This window comes from Eublepharis macularius, chromosome 16 (assembly GCF_028583425.1).
Source record: "Eublepharis macularius isolate TG4126 chromosome 16, MPM_Emac_v1.0, whole genome shotgun sequence".
Lineage (NCBI taxonomy): Eukaryota > Metazoa > Chordata > Lepidosauria > Squamata > Eublepharidae > Eublepharis > Eublepharis macularius.
Window position 1 is genome coordinate 6606309 of NC_072805.1, and position 12121 is coordinate 6618429.

At 47.5% G+C, this 12121-nt stretch overlaps 1 protein-coding gene across 1 annotated transcript in view; it reads right to left on the reverse strand.

Annotated features, from left to right (window-relative positions):
• LRP6 (LDL receptor related protein 6) overlaps positions 1–12121 on the reverse strand; it is a 146539-nt gene that overhangs the window by 103333 nt on the left and 31085 nt on the right. The window lies entirely within an intron of this gene.

Genomic DNA, 12121 nt, shown 5'->3' on the forward strand with positions numbered 1-12121 from the left:
TAAACAATCTCAGAGGAGCTCATTAGGACTCCTGAAAAATGTGCGCTGCAGCCCCAGTTGCCAGAAACTCCGTCTCCACAACATCTGCAGACACGACCCCAAGCTCTGAAAAGTGAGTTGCTGCGACCCACCAATCAATCCCGAGCACTCAGACCTTTTCCCTTCAATTACACCAACACGATTAAGAAAGGACACGAGAAAATCAGAGTGCAGAGGATGTGCTAGCTAGGCTATGCAGTCCTTGCCAGAAGTTAGTTGATACCAAAGTACCAATGACAGCTCAGAAGTTCCCATTTGGCCAATTCACTGCTTAGAGAACAATCTGTAAACTGGGTGCTCTCCAAGATCATAGATCCAGGAGTTAGCCATGTTACTCCTTAGCTGCAAAATAGTAAAGAGTCCAGTAGCACCTTTAAGACTAACCAACTTTATTGTAGCCTAAGCTTTCGAGAATGCATCTGACAAAGAGTGCTGTGGTTCTTGAAAGCCTATGCTACAATAAAGTTGGTTAGTCTTAAAGGTGCTACTGGACTCTTTACTAATCTGTAAACTAGATTCTGTCATTAATTTACAAAGCCCAAAGCTTTACTTGGTTTTAAAGGATCAGCGTAACAGCTGACTGATGGTCCAGTCCTAGATAGTTATACTCTTATAAGCCCACTGATAGCACTGTAAAGGGTGGGGGGCTGCAAGTTAAGGGTATGCTTGTTGATTCTTCTGTGTCTAGAGCGATGGAGGGAAAACACTGGAGATGCTCTTTCCTTCCAACCATGTGCATTTTGTTCTCTAAATTCAAAGTTATTTCAGTCTTCCTCCAATACTTCAAAAAGGCATCTACAGAAAAGGTATCCATTAAACAGAAAATTTTGGTCTTTCAATACAACACACACACACACACACCTTGAAATCTACAATTTGAATGTAAATATATTTATATATTTAAATATAATACCAGGAACACACACAGAGTGGGAATCATCTGGGAGCTTTGAAATAAGGGGGGAGGGAGGAAAGAAGAAGGACCCTCCCACAGATGGGAACACCCCTGAGGCGAAGAGATGCTGTTGCTTCCATGCAGTGGCCACAAAACTGTGGCTCACCTTACTAACCAGCTATTATTTGTGATCATCTTTAGCACCTCCCTGTTCAGCTACAAATGCCAGAGGTCTGCAGGGGCTGGATCTAGTTTCATTTCCCACAAAGCTACTGCAGAGGCCTGGGATTTGCAGGAAAAGTGGGCAAGCTTCTTGAAAAGAAATAGAGTTGGAAGTCACGTTTCTTTTCCTTGCTGTAATACCAAAATCAAGGTATAGTTAATGTGTGCACATATCCCTGAATTTTGTGCTATCTATTCAGGGTTGCCAGGTCCCCCACCCCCACCCCATTACTGCTAACTTGGGCAGCAGGGGAGAAAGGCATCAGGAAAGAGGAGAGGCAGGACAGCAGGCACACACATGAAATGTGAATGCCCATGTCCCCCAGCGATAATGTTGTTTCCAGCATGACCTGGAAATGATGGGCAATGCCATGGAAAACTCACTAAAAATCAGCCCCAAACATAGCATTATTGCTATAGAATGGATCTGGTTTTGGGTTTCACGGCATTAACCCCTTTTTCTTTTGCATCTTCTCAGAAGGCTTTCTATGATGCATTATATACCCTGTTAGTGGACTGTCTCCTAGAGGCCAGTAGCATGTTGGTTACTTCTTGAGAACAGCCTAGCTGAAAGAGGCAGTCTCGCTCACTCTCCATGTGGTTAAATGTAGCTATTCCAAGTATGGATGCAGAACTGGGCATTGCTGGAGCATATCCAGAGATATTGGAGAAGTCAGTGGTGAACTGTTGACACCTGTTGAAGAGCAGAGAGCCGTGGGAGCTGGGGCCAGTAGGGTGCTACCACTATGATTTCTGGGGGTATTCGGGAGAACTGGAGCGGTTGGAAGGCAAAAAGCAGAATGCATAGCCACTAGGATGTCGATGCATCGGTTACTTTGGCTTCGGGATGGAAGCACCTGGTGAAATATCTGTCCGCTCAATTGTTCGACATGCTGTCTGTTCTGCTTAGAACATGTTCATCTAGTATTCATTGTCTGAAGATTAGTAGGGCTAGATAAATTGCCCAAAGCTCCAGTGGGTGGACAGAGGGTCTTGTCTCACTGCTGGACTATCAACTTTACACTGGTGGATCTTCTAGTGCTGCTCCCCATCTGGACAGATTGGTGTCCGTGGAACCTGTTCCATTACTGGAACACACTATTTGCTTTCCTTGCAGAAGGTTGGTCATCGTTGTCCGTCATATGAGGCTTTTTATTTTTTATTATTATTATTATTTTATTTATTTCTATAGTGAGGGGGAACTGAATGGAAAGACCTTTCTTGTTCATGCTTTGTAGTTGGAAGGGTCTCAGAAGTCTGTAAGGGTCTTGCATGTAGTCGACTTCACTGGATGGCGTCGATACTCGGAATCAGTAGACCCATCAGTTTCACAAATGTCATCAATAAATACCTGGCCTTGATGACCCCTTGTGACATCTCCTTTCTCTTCTTTGCCACAGCTTCAGTTAGGAAGAAACAATTGTGTGTTGTGTCTAATAGGGCTTCCAGATGTTCTAGTCACTGTTTGGATTATAAAGAACTTCTCTGTAAGGTGATCAAAAACTTAAAGCTTGTAGGCATGCAGAGCTTAACCTGATCAACAAGTCGTTCAGGTACGTGTGCAGATGAGTGCTTTTTCTCCCTTAGCTTTTCACTGGGTTGATCAAATTCTTTGTGAAGGCCCTTGGTGCCATCAACAGGCCAAATGGAAGTACTCTGAACTGTAGATGGGGCCCCCTTGCGCAAAAATGGAGGAGTCATCTGTGCCCAGACAAGATCGGAATGTGGAGATACACTTCCATTAGATCTAGTGCAGTAAGGTACTCCTTTGGTGTAGGTCGACCCTGAGATCTATGAACAACAGTCGCCAGAGCCTGAACCTGGGACCTTCTGCATGCAAGGCAGGTGGTCTGCCCCTGAGCTATGGGACGTCCATTAGTAGGGATTCTGTGATGGATCTCATCACCTCCAATCTGAGATGCCTCAGTTAGATGATCTTGTTGAATATTTTAAGTCTAGTATCATCCTCCAATCTCCGTTCTTTTTGGCACTGTGAAAAATATGGCATATACTCCTTTTCCCTTGTCCTGGGGGAGTGGAGGCATGAGAAAAGAGGGATGCACTTACCTGTAACAAGAGTGCTGTCTATTTGGACTGAAGAATTCAGAGTCTCTGTGAAGTCACAGCAACAGTCACTATGAAACACACAGATATCTGAAAAAATAAACTGAACTCACAAAAACACATAGCAAATAAATGTTAGTTCTTAGGGAACCACTGGGCTTTTATCTTTTCCTACTAGAAGGCAATCTACTATTAGAGATGATCAATGGCCTCAATTCCTAGCACTTTGGCCCATACTCTTTATGCCCTAACATACAGTTAAACACATTTCATGCTCCCTTCAAGGGGATAGCAGAGAGGTCATAATGACCTGTTCATCAGTAGCTTAAAGGAAAAATTGCAACAGAGAATTCTGGTTCTCACATAGACTAACAGTTTATAGCATTTGCTGTTTACAGAGAGTGAAACAGAGATAAGGTGCTATTTAACCTGTAGATCCTCAACAACAATGATGACCACTGGAACAATGAATACATTTGCTAAGGGTTACAACAGAGGCCCTGGCAATAGCCAATTCAATGTAAGTTTGTGAATCAAGGACTTCTTGTCCTGGGGCACCCGTTCTGAGTAGAAGGTTGTGTTTATCTAAAGCCCAGCTTTCAGCCTCAGTGGGGGCTCCAAGGTGGATACAACATTTCACACCTTTCCATTCTATCCACACAACAAACCCACAAGGCAGGCCAGGCGTAGAGGATACAATGGGCCCAAGGCCACATGCAGGCCTCCCAGTGAGAATGGCATGAGAATCTGGATCTCCCAGATCCCAGCCCAACACTCCAGCCACTACACCAAACTGTCTCTTGTTAAAAATAGCTAAGGAATTCTGGAATATGGTCTCATTGTTCATAAAGAAAATGTTGGATTTGCATATTACCCTAGATCCCACGATATTTTTATTGTCTATGTTTGATAGCAAGTTTCCAAAGAATCTGCTTCATGTTTTATGTTGGTCCCAGGATACTAAAAACTGGAGCAGTTCCAATCTAGTCCAGGGTTTACTCAAGTCTGGGTCAGCTGGCTGAAGGCCTGCTAGGCCTTGTGCTCTTTTCTTTGTTTCTATTTAATAAAGTTACTCTGTGCTGATAAAAAGAGATTGAGAACCCTGGGGAGAGCTGGCCCCATTCTAAGGTTGCCAGGTCCCTTGAGTCCCCTGGCGGGAGCCTGGGAACCTGGAACTTACCCCTCAGAGGCTGCTGCATTTTTCCTCGTGCACAAGCGTGCTCTGGGTGTGCATGACGACACCACTTCCGGGAAGTGACATCATCATGTGGGTCAAAGGGTAGCCCGTGAGCGCTCCCGTGCTCGGCAAAGGGCTGAATTCGGTCTGAAATGGGCCGCTGCCAAGTGCGGGGGCTTCCTGAGCCACCTGGGAGTGCGCTGCGCCACCAAGGGGGGCACGCTCCCCACTGACCAGGTAAGTGTGGGTGGGAGCATTGAGATGGGAGCAGGGGAAGCCTACCCCATTCCCTGGAGGAAAAAAGGACATGTGGGCATATATGGAACCAACAGGAAGAAAAAACATCACTATCTGCATAAATTTCAATTTCCCTTTCTTCTTCTGGTATATGTTTCCTTTCTAGCTGCCTCAGAGGGCCAGCTAAGATTCCCTTTGTAAGAAAGGGCCTCTTCCACAGTTCCCTGTTTGGGGGGGTGGGGGCCTGGAGGAAGAACCAGAAGGAGGCCTGTCTCTTCCCTTAGCACTCTGACAAAAATTGGCAGTCTCAGAGTTTATGTAATCAAGTTCAGGAGATCTGGGGGAAACTTCGCAGCGCCTGTCCCAATTGCATTACAAGTAGACCATCAGCAGCACTGGACTTTGGGGCCACTGGTGTTTGGTGCTCTTGCTGGGTCCAGCACCCACTGATTTGCTTTACATGTGGGAAACCACTTCACATTTGGCAAGGTTGTCAGTTGGTTGGCTGGCAAGGTTGTCAGCTTTGGCGAAGCCAGAAATGGCTGCCATGGCTTTCTGAGATAAGCTAGCTTTTTTTTTAACAGTCTGTCTAGTGACATTTAGGAATTCCTGGGGTACTACCACAAGTCCCAATCCCACTGCATTACTCATGAGTAGCTCTCCTTCATTTGCCATGGGCTCTGAAGGCACGGATGATTGTTGAATCTCAGACTGGCTTGGCTGTCCCACACTGGGTCTTATGCCACTAGACTGGCTTAAGGATGAGGAGAAATCCACTTCATAGCCACCTCCCAGCTGGCTGGCAATGTTACCTTCACTGGTGAGGCCAGAAATGGCTGCCATGTTTCCTTTGCTCAGGAAGGAATAACACCTTTAGCGCTTCTGGTCTCTTTGCAATATTGAGTGGCTGCAGCTGCGGCTTCCTCACAGTTTGCCCAATGTCTCTGGGGTTGTTGATGGGAAGCAGCGGTGAGGGGGACTTCCAACTCGCCTTCAGAGAGGAATCCATCATGTCCCCCGCGAGTTTCCATCTTATTGTGATGGAAAAGCACATTCTGCTGGTCCACAATTCTCTTGCCATGAAATGACCGTCACAACCGAAGGAAGGAAGGAGAAAGCTTCCCCTGCAAGCCTTCTAGCAGGCGCGCAGGGAGAAAGAAAACAGTGAGGAGGGAGAGTAGAAAGGAGTAAACAAGGCAAGAATCAGGTTCTGGAAAGAAGAAGGGAAGGGAAGGGAAGGAAGGAAAACAGTTGAAAGGCAAGGCAGCGCACAGATGAAGCTGCTCTCCCTGTTGAGGCAGGAATGAAACTGAAAGAAAGGGTGAGGGTGACTCCCACTAGGAAGACAGGAAGTTGAAAACTTGTTCCTGCCTCCCTGACTAGAGGGTGGGAATCACCCATCAAGATGTCCTCCACCTCAGAGAATCAGCACTCTACTGGTTTGAATCCCACTCCTGCCATGAGCTCATTAGGTGGCCTTGGATAAGCCAGTCTTCTCAGCCCCAGCTCCCCAGCTGTATTGTGGGGATAATAGTTAACTTGTTCAGCTCTGGGTGGGGCACTAATCTGTATATAAGCACAATTATTGTTGCTGTTGTTGCTGTTCATAGAATCATAGAGTGGGAAGGGGCCATACAGACCATCTAGTCCAACCCCCTGCCCAGTGCAGGATCAGCCTAAAGCATCTCTGACAAGTATTCATCCAGCCTCTTCTTGAAAACTGTCAATGAAGGGGAGCTCACGACCTCCCGAGGCAGTGATTCCTCTTCTGAACTACTCTGGCTGTGAAAAAGTTTTTCCTAATGTCCAGCCGGTACCTTTGTGCATGTAATTTAAGCCCATTGCTTCGGGTCCTACCCTCTGCTGCCAACCGGAACAGCTTCCTGCCCTCCTCCAAATGACAGCCTTTCAAATATTTAAAGAGAGCAATCATGTCCCCCCTCTCCCCAATGTTATTTAACATCTATATGCGCCCCCTCACCCAGTTGGTGCGGAGGTTTGGGCTGGGTTGTCATCAATACGCGGATGACACCCAACTTTTTCTGTTGATGGACGGCCGGCCAGACACGGCCCCAGACAATCTGGCCAGAGCTTTGGAGGCTGTGACGGCATGGTTGAAACAGAGCAGGCTGAAATTGAACCCAGTGAAGACGGAGGTCCTGCAGCTGGGACGGGGGCTGCCAGATGTTGGGATCCAGCTCCCTGCCCTGGATGGGACACCACTGGCAACTTTGCCAGTGGTAAAGAGTCTGGGCGTGCTCCTGGATGCCTCCCTGTCGATGGAGGCCCCGGTCACGGCGGTTGCCAAGTCTGCATTTTTCCATCTTCGTCAGATCAGGCAACTTGCCCCCTACCTGACGCCCCAGGACCTGGCTACAGTGATCCATGCAACGGTCACCTCCAGGCTAGATTACTGTAACTCACTCTACGCTGGGCTACCCCTGGGCCTGATCCGGAAACTACAACTGGTCCAGAATGCGGCGGCACGGGTCCTGACTGGTATACCTTACCAGTCACACATCACACCTGTCCTGCGCCAGCTGCACTGGCTTCCAGTTGAATTCCGAATCAGGTTCAAAGTGTTGGTTCTTACCTTTAAAGCCCTGAGTGGGTTGGGACCGGCATATCTTCGGGACCCGCCTCTCCCTGTACGTTCCCCGGAGATCGCTCCGATCAGCGAATAAATATTTACTTGTGGTCCCCGGCCCTAAGGAAGTCCGCCTTGCTTCAACCAGGGCCAGGGCTTTTTCAGTCCTGGCCCCAGCCTGGTGGAACGCTCTGTCAATGGAAACCCGGGCCCAGCGGGACATATTATCGTTCCGCCGGGCCTGTAAGACAGAGCTGTTCCGCCAGGCGTTTGGTGATTGAAGGGGGCGGGCCATGTCGGCCTCCCACCTTTGGGGTGGGGAAGGTTCTCCCCACCACTGCACCTTGTTAATTTGTTTTATTATTTGTATATTGATTTTAGTTTTTGTTTTTATCAATTTTAACTGTTCACCGCCCAGAGCCCCTGGGATGGGCGGTATATAAATTGAATAAATAAAATAAAAATAAATAACCTCCTCTTCTCCAAACTAAACATTCCCAAAGCCCTCAGCCTTACCTCGTAGGGCTCAGTCTCCAGACCCCTGAGCATTCTCGTCGCTCTCTTCTGCACCCTCTCGATTTTGTCCACATCCTTTTTGAAGCGAGGCCTCCAGAACTGCACACAATACTCCAGGTGTGGCCTGACCAAAGTAGTATAGAGAGGGGCTATGACCTCCTGCAATTTCGACGCTATGGCCCCTTTGATACACCCAAGATTGAATTAGTCTTTTTTGCTACTGCATCACACTGACTACTCATATTTAGTTTACAGTCCATTCTTACCCCAAGATCCTTTTCACATAGACTACTGCCCAGAAGTGTATCCCCCATCCAGTATTTGTGCTTCCCATTTTTGGGGCCCAGATGTAATACTGTGCACTTGTCTTTCTTGAATTGCATCCTATTCACAGCTGCCCACTTCTCCAGAGTATTCAGGTATTGTTGAATTTTAATTCTACCTTCTTGGGTGTTTGCTACTCCTCCCAATTTGGTATCATCAGCAAATTTAATGAGCAGCCCTTCCACTCCTTCATCCAGATCATTGATAAAAATATTGAAAAGTACTGGGCTCAAAACCGAGCCCTGCGGCACCCCACTGGACACCTCCCTCCAATCTGATGAAACGCCGTTAACCACCACTCTTTGGGTGTGGTCCTCTAACCAGTTCCCTATCCACCAAACTGTCCTGTAGTCCAGTCCACAGTCTTCCAGTTTGCCCATCAGAATGTCATGGGGGACCTTATCAGAAGCTTTACTAAAATCCAAGTAAATCACGTTGACAGAGTTCCCCCGATCCAGTAAGCTGGTCGCTCGATCAAAGAAGGAAACCAGGTTGGTCTGACAAGATCTGTTGGGGACAAAACCATGTTGACTTCCCCGGATCACTAAGCGGTCCTTCAGGATGCTTACAGATCGATCCCTTTAAAATCTACTCTAATATCTTCCCAGCAACAGAAGTCAGACTGACCGGCCTGTAGTTTCCTGGGTCATCCTTCTTCCCTTTCTTAAAGACTGAGATGACATTCGCTCTCCTCCAATCTTGTGGCACATCCCCAGTCCTCCAGGAGGCCTTGAAGATGATGGACAGAAGCTCTGCAAGTCCTCTGGAAAGTTCTTTCAGCACTCTTGGGTGCACCCCATCCGGCCCAGGGGATTTGTATTCGTCCATTGCGGCCAGGTGCCTCTCCACAACCTCTCTGTCAATGTCAACTAGCCCCCCAGGTGTCCTGTTGTGTCTATTACCATCTCTGATGGGCTCAGGTTTTTCAGGGAGAAAACAGAGGCCAAAAAGTCATTAAGCCTGTCTGCTTTTTCTCTGTCCTCCATCAGAGTTTCTCCATCTACTCCCAACAGCGGTCCAATTGCCTCTTTTACCTTGCGTTTGCTTCTCACATATCTGTAGAAGTTTTTCTTATTGTAATGAGCCACCTGGCCAGACCCAGCTCATACTGAGCTTTGGCTTTTCTGATGGCTGATCTGCAGTACCTAGTAACCCTCATATATTCCTCTTTAGAGGTTTGTCCTTCTCTCCATTTCCTGAACATTTCCTTTTTCTCCCTTAGCTTGTTCTGGAGCTCTCTGTTCTTCCACATCAGTTTCTTGGAGCCCTTACCATGTTTCCATCTTTCTGGAATAGTGAGGGCTTGAGCTTGCAAAAGCTCATGTTTGAGAAGGGCCCACCCTTTACTCGCTCCTTTCCCTTCCAGCACACTCCCCCACGGAATGACTCTCATCAAGCCTCTGAGTTCATCGAAGTTGGCCCTACGAAAATCTAACCTACGAGTCTGGCTACAAACTTCCTTGGCCCCCCCACAGCAACTGGAATTCAAGGAGGACATGGTCACTTCCCCCTAAGGTCCCCACCACCTTTATCCATGTTGTTGTTGTTAGCCCTGCTCTGCATGCCTCTTTGTTCTGGAGCTCAGGGGAAGAGCACCAAAAGCAGGGCCTTCTCTGTGATGTCACTATTAGGGGTGTGCACTTTGGGTTTCCAATTTGGGGAAAATACCCAAATTGGACCAGATTCACAAAGATTTGGGATTTCCGATTTCTGGGGCTGTTTCAGAAACCCAGAATCAAAGATTCCCTAAGCTTATTTGTGCAGCTTTAGCAAGCTTCGGGTCAAGGGGTTGAAATGTCCCTCCCCACGCCGCTGCGCAGCGGGAGGGAGAAGGACATTTAAACCGCCGATCACCGAATTTTTTTTGCTGCACACCCCTAGTCACCAAGGCTTCAGATTCCTCCAGGTGGACCCTTGCCTGGTGTAGTTCAGTATCTTTATTCTCTTGATTTAAAATTTAAAAAACACAACGCGGTTTGTTTTAGCAACTCCATTGTTAACAACAGTTGTATGGTGTGGTTTTCAGAGGCTCACTTTAATGAAGCTTTCAGGATATTTATGATCTTATTCAACTTTAATCTGAGATGTTTTATTGGTGCTGTTTATCTTCAGTGTTTTGCCTTTGATATTATTGGCTTTATAATATTGACATTTTGTAGTAAGCCACAGCAAATATACCTACACAGAAAAGCAGAATATAAACACTTTAAAATAAATATAACTACCTGCCAAGTTTGGCTGCAGCACACCCTCTGGAATCTGTGCCAGTAACGTGGCAGCTGGTGCTGTCTTCACCCTTGAAACGATTTGGTCCCTATTCATAGACTACATTTTTTGCGTTATGATGCACATTTATCATGCCATTGTAATGTTGCACAACTTCCAATCCACCTGCTGAAAAGACCAAGAACCTCTGTATCCAATTCAGAACATGCGACCCTCTTCCATCCTCATTAGCTCATGTCTAGACTTCAGAAACACATTATTGGGGAAGGGGGGTGGCAGGCTCTGATGAAGTGTGGAAAAGGCAGCCAATGTCCCGGTGGACAGGGATAATCTGACGGTCACGGAACAGGTGTCTGGCAATCAAACACACCCCACTCTTCATGTCTGCCACAGGGAGCACCTTACAGGAGGACTCAGGGAGGGCTGCACTAGCCACCGTAAGCAACATTTTCAGCACTACTCTGCCCAACCAGGATAGTGGCTGGCTGAGAAGCTGCATGATCACAACTTTGCAGAGTATGTACACACCCCAGTGTCACCACAGGGTAGCTCGCACATCACTTAAAATCCGTGCCTTTGTGCCCGTGTGGTTGGTGACATTAATTGGCATTAACCACGCTTAGCACATGCTCAGAGAGAAAAAACTGGACTTACTGAGAAGGTTCCTTCAGTTTGAGAACAAAGATAAAAAGATACAATTTCCAACTTTGGGGGGAGCTTCTGGCTTTTTCAGGAAAGTATCCAAGGAAAACTGAAACAGACGCAATCATTCATTTCCTATCAAATTTACTCTACTGCTTTAACATAAAATGAATCATACTTAAGCTACTTAGCATATAAAATTCTGCTACAGGTAAAATAAGGTAATTTAATAGTATTCTACAAAAAAAATTGTAAATATACTCAGTACTCAAGGGAGCCACACCCTGTTGTACCCTGTACTGCCTTACCACACACATTTTAATTTTTATCTTCTGAGAGATAAGAAAAAGTTGTAATTAAAAAACCTAAAATGGGGACCTGCAAAGGGAAGGGATGCCATCTTCCCCCCTGCTGAGGAAGCCACTTACCAGGCAATCCGCCTGCTGGCAACGCTGCCACCATGGCTGCCCCTTCCTGCCACCTATCTGCCAGCTTGTCTGGCTTACCCACTCACCAGCTCCTAGAGGGAGGGGGGCATTAGCAGCTCTTTCCGCCTTGGGCAGCTTAGACTGAGGCCATGGGGGGGGGGGGCGTGCATTGACAGTGGGAGCATCCACTGCCATCCCTCTTTCCTTCTCCCCACTGCTTCATGGGGGGGGGGCAGCTCCACCACCCACCTGCCCGTCTGAAGTGGATGGCAGTGGCTCCCCATTTAACTGCAGAACCAACCTCCGAGGCGTGGCTGTCACACCTTCTCCTGGCCCACCATTCTCCAGAGGCCTCCCCCCCCCATCATCTGGCTGCCTCCCGTTCCCTGGCACACCAGCCTGCCTCCTGTGCCACCCCTCCTGGTTGGCTACCCTTTCTTCCCCTGCCTTGGCTTCCTCCTGAGATGCTGGTGCTGGCATCTACTCAGGGCTGCAGGCAAGGGCTGCAGAGGCTGCCTAGAAGCCAGCAGTGGAGCCTTGTCTGCATTTGCACGGGTAACACTACGGGTGTGGGGGGGAGGGATCTGAACACGTGAATGTATTTTAACTTGTTCAGCTTTTTCTGCAAACCTGAGGGATCCCCCAAGTTTTCAGAACTATCTTTAGTGTCGATGTGGCCCTGATCCGCAAATTTAAGTATCCACGGAGCCCCATTTAGTTAGTAGATCATATTACAGTCACACTGCGGGTTAGAACAGTAGATT